This window comes from Octodon degus, unplaced genomic scaffold (assembly GCF_000260255.1).
Source record: "Octodon degus isolate 3935 unplaced genomic scaffold, OctDeg1.0 scaffold00182, whole genome shotgun sequence".
NCBI lineage: Eukaryota > Metazoa > Chordata > Mammalia > Rodentia > Octodontidae > Octodon > Octodon degus.
Window position 1 is genome coordinate 4,548,009 of NW_004524758.1, and position 5,086 is coordinate 4,553,094.

General features: G+C 46.3%; 1 pseudogene; it reads right to left on the reverse strand.

The window, feature by feature from the left end:
* Positions 1–1,443: 1,443 nt before the first annotated feature.
* LOC101592388 overlaps positions 1,444–5,086 on the reverse strand; it is a 74,263-nt pseudogene continuing 70,620 nt past the window's right edge.

Genomic DNA, 5,086 nt, shown 5'->3' on the forward strand with positions numbered 1-5,086 from the left:
GACTTGAAGGATCAAGGTGAGGGCTGGTGAGACAGCTCAGCAGACTAAGCGTCTGCTTAGTCAGGTGCAGGCACTGAGCTGGCCCCAGAGTCCTGGGGTGGTGGTGCACACCTGTCATCCCAGTGCTAGGGAGTCTGAAAATAGGATGATCACTAGGAATCCAAGCTGTGTAGTGAAACCCTGTACCAAATACAACAAATAAATAAATGAATAAAAAGGAGCAAGGTGGAAGTAGGTATTCACTGTCTGTTTTTGGATTGAACTGAAGAGGAAATTAGGGAGAAAAAAAATTTTAGTATTGTTTTTTAATGTATTTGGTTGTTGCAGGGTCTTAACTACACAGCTGGGACTTGTGGTGATTCCCCTGCTCTCAGCTTCCCCAGCACTGGGATTAGAGGCAGGTGTCACTATACCTAGATTCTGGCTGGCCCAGCTGGCCCTGGGGGCAGGGCTGGTGCAATCTGTTATGCTGGGGATTGAACCCTGGTCCCTGCGTTTGCCTAAGCAGGTGCTTTGGTCCACTGAGCTATCTCACTGACCCCCAAAATTTCATTTTTTAAATAATACAAAATAATAATTAATCTTGTACAGCAATTAACCCCTAGGAAGAATGTATACAATGTGTTAATTATTGAAACTGTTCTACCAATTTGATTTGAAACTGTCTCATTGCTATGTGTTTATCAATAAAATTATGGGAAAAGATAATAAAATAAAAAGAGAAAAAATAATAATTAAGGAAACAGCATTAGAAATGATACAACATTTCACTGAACAAAGTAGTTGGAAGTCAACAGTGGTTGCTATATTGCATGCTGTTATCTTCAAATTAGTAGTATAGGTTAACAGATAGCATGTATGTTTAGTTTGCACTAAAAATGCATTGTAAATAAGAGCTGGCTGATGCCGAGAGAAATGACCAGGACAGCCTATGAAGTCCTTCCCTGGGGAGCTTCCCCAGGGATGGAGGCAGGAGCGGTGCCAGTGACCGTGAGCTGCCCACACCTGGCTATGAATTCTAGAAGCAAAGGAAGTTGGCAAGCACAATTTGCAGAGTAGTTCAGTAGTTTACAAAGGCTTTGTTTTTTATTTTATGTGAAAAAAACCATTACAGTGCTGGAAATTATTGGGACTCACATTGGAGAAAAAGTACAGGTTGAAATTATGGCTTAGAGCAGATAGATCCCTGACCTCTGCTGCTTTTGGGGGTTTTGAAGGGTAGTCAGCCTCCAGGGAATCTTGCCACAGCAGGCTTCATCCCAGCACAATAGGGGTGGCAGCTTTGAACCAGTATTAATTTGATCCTTCCTGCTGAAGATTTCTGGGCAGCTGAGTGGCAGATGGAAGCTCAGGACACATTTTTCTAAGGCATTTGTGTGGAAATCCTGAGTTCTCTGGCATGCTCCCTCCCCACGGAGAAATCAGGGGTCCTCCCTATAATTGTCATGCTTCCAAGAACCTGTCCCAAATTCCAGGTGGGTCCTGACACATGGCTGCCAGGTGATTCCAGGTGAGTTCTCCACTGCCAAACGAATCAGGTCTTGTGGTCATCTGGTAGTTCTCATCTTTCTGCAACAGAATTTTGGGAGAAAGGCTAAAAGCCAAGGCCTCAAACAGGACAGGGAGGGCAACACATGGTCCATACCAGAAGGCAGTGAGCTTGCAGTATCCACCACTGGGTTTTGCATTGAGGCTGGAAGCTGGAGTCCTAAGAGTGGCAGACTACAGTTCTCACAGCAAAGTGAGAAGCTGTAGATTGCACTGTGGCATCCCCATTTTTTCATAAAAGAGGTGCAAGTTACTGGTGATCATATAGTTCATTTTGGCGCTTCCAAAATGAAGTGGAAGATGAAGATGAAGTGTAGAAGATATTGGAGATGATAATCACGAATTCAGTGGAGAGAAGTTACGCTTCTCTGAGACTCTGTGACTATGATTTTTATCTGAAATGACACTTACACTTTGGGTGGCTCAGTTTCAACCTTATTTCAAATAACACTGGCAATGAACTGGGAAAAATCTGTCACAGAGGCCAGCCCGCTTCTCCCAGGAAGTAGTAGAGATACATTGGCGCATGCTGTTAGGGACAATCATTTTTTCTGTGATCACATCCAGTGATTTTCATTCTCCACTGCAATGAGAATCATTGATGAAGTTTTGGTGTTAAATAGAAATACATTTTCTCACCTCCAGAGATGCTTGAGTCCAACTCTCTCAAGTGGAACCCAAGCAAACAATTTTGTCATTCTCTACAGAAAAGCCACATGTACAGAAGTCTAGGTCCACTTTTGTCCTCTAAGTCCACTGTGTGGCTGCAGTGTCACATGGAGCACCCTGGACCACAGCCACTGTGTCCTGCAGATGGCTTCTTCTCAGCCCACAATCCTTTTATTGCCAATGCAGGGAGCTGCAGACAAATTCCAAAGACTGCCACCCAAAAGGGCCTCGCTGGACATTAGATACCTGGGCAGGCTGATTGTTGTCCTGTCTGAGACAGGAAGCTGGGGTGGAAGCAGAGTGGGAGAAGATCAAGGTGTGCAAGGTTTCGCTTTACCTGGGCCCCTGCATGGTTTAACTCGACTCACAGGGACAGTGCCTCAATGTAGAGCAGGACCTCACTGAATTAACTCAAAAAAGTGCATGTGTGTCAGCGTTGAAGCAGATGGACAATGACACTGCCGAGTGGCAATGTAAACCGCCTGCCTGCAGAGGCCGACCTCCAGGGCCACCTGGAGAATGTGGAGTCTGGGGGTGGCGGTGGCAAATGTTTACTCTTTGGCTTGCAATGTCACAGAGCAAAAAGCTATTTCATTCAAACACATGAAAGTGAAAAGAGGTGCAATGACTTGCAGAAGTTGAGGAAGAAACAGCCTGATACACCAGTACAAAGGCAAGTTATAAGCCTACAGTTAAGGGCTTTACTGGAAGATGAGAGAAGAATTGTTTATGAAGGCTGCCTGAGTGTCAGATTCTTCAAATATGGGTTCGAGGTGTGCTGCCAGAGTGCCAGGGGAATTCAGCACTTTGCTTTACTAGGCAAACAATTCTCTTTTTAACAGTTGGTAAAATGAGTGTTTACCTTTTTGAACCTGAGATATTATATTCCTTTCCAGGTTTTGACATCTCATTTTTCTTACCATTTCTACCTGAATATGCCATGTATTAATATGCATAGTACAAAAGGTGTACTTCACCAGTTCGTGCTCCAGTTCCGTGGCCTGAGTCGCAGTTCAGACCCCTCTGACAGCTCTCTCCTTCCTGGTGGTCTCTGGCCTGCATTTCTCCTGGAGATCAGCCTCCTCCATGTGTGCGTGAGCTTGGGTCCCCCAGTGTGAGGGCTCTCAGGCTCCAGTGTCCTAGCATAGGTACAGTGGTGCGGGGCTTTCAGGGGTGTTATGGTTTGTCTAGGTGTTCCCCCAAAGCCTCATGTAGTCAGAGTTTTTTAAAGGTGGATGAATCTAAAGTCTGATTGATTTGCAGTGCAATGTTGGGATTAAGGTGGGTGACTGCTGGATCAGTCCACTGATTAGATTGGTGCTGCTCCGATCCCAGTACCCTCCACACAATATAAGGGAATGAAAGGCTTGTCCTTCTCCCTGCTGCTTTTGCTCTCTTCTGCCACCATGGATGGTTGCCCCTCTGCCATGAGCCACCCTGCCTTGGAGCTAACTCGTGATGGCTAAAACCTCTACAAACCATGAGCTAGACAAACCTTTCCTCCTTCAACTTTGGGTATTGGGTATTTTGTCTCAGCAATGAAAGAAAAGTAACAAACAGAAGAGGCAATGCCAAGAGCGGCATAGTTCTTGCTGGGTGGAGAGAAGGGCAGTCGACAGGGAGGACGCAGGCCCACTCAGGACTCAGGACGCAGACTGAAACTAGAATGTTGACCAGGTAGCAGATCAAAGATGAAGGGGTTTGACTCCCCACACTGGGAGGCCCATGTTCATGAAGGGCTTTGTCCCTGACCAGGTGGGCACAGGACCATGTGACCCAAAGTGAGTGCTCCTGAAGCCTTGGCAGGTGGAACAATAGGGGAGGAGGGGAGATGGCTCAGTGGAATAAGCGCTTCCTTGGCAAGTGCAAGGGCTTGAGTTCCATCCCCGGCTCCACAAAAAAAAAAAAAAAAAGTGAGCCAGAACAATAGGGGAGGGACAGGCCAGAACCTGGGAAAAGGGAGTTCAGCCTCTGTGCAGTCATAGAAAGGCTAGGGTTTACTGGTTGGGGACACTCTTGGCTCTCCCAGCTCTGTCACCACAGCAGCTCCTATCCTAAGCCAGGACAGCCACAGGAGGAGCTCTGCAGAGGCCACATGGAGTCTGGTCCCTAGCACACATTGTTGTTTTTATTGCTGCAGGCTGGCATGGCTAGTGTAGCAATAAGAATACAGTCTGGGACAAGACACGTTGGGTCTGAATGACAGTTCTGCCACTTACCCTCTGTCAACATGGGTATGCCAGCAAGTGAATGATTCATTCAACACACTGCTGAGATGTGTGTCCCAAATGCAGGAGACCACTATGAACAGGAGCCCCCTGCATCAGGCTGTGCACACTCCACGTGCCACCAGTGCCACTTATCCAGCCACACACATTCATCCAGCAACTTACATACTCACAGCACTCATCCACTCTCACAACTCTTATCTATCACTTACACATGTTACCACACACTCACACACGTACCACAAGTGCTCGGCTCCTCACTACCGTATTCCTGCACACTCACGGGGTTCATCAGTCACTCAGCATGTGTATCACACACTCTCATGAGTATGCTCAGATGTACATGTGCACCCACGAGTGCACTCACAACCATCCGCTTGCACGCCCGCATTTACCTTCAGTACTTGCTGATGCACTCATAATCATTTGTTCACACTAGTAAGTTCACATCCTATGAAGTTATATTGCAGGAGATCTTGATTTCTTTTTTCTTTTTTTCTACAGTTTTATTGATAAACAGATAGCAATGAGACAGTTTCAAATCAAATCGGAAGTACAGTTTCAACAAATAATACACTGCAGGGGCTGGAGAGATGGCTCGGTGGTCTAAAGCACCTACTTAGAACAAGCTTAGCAAAGCA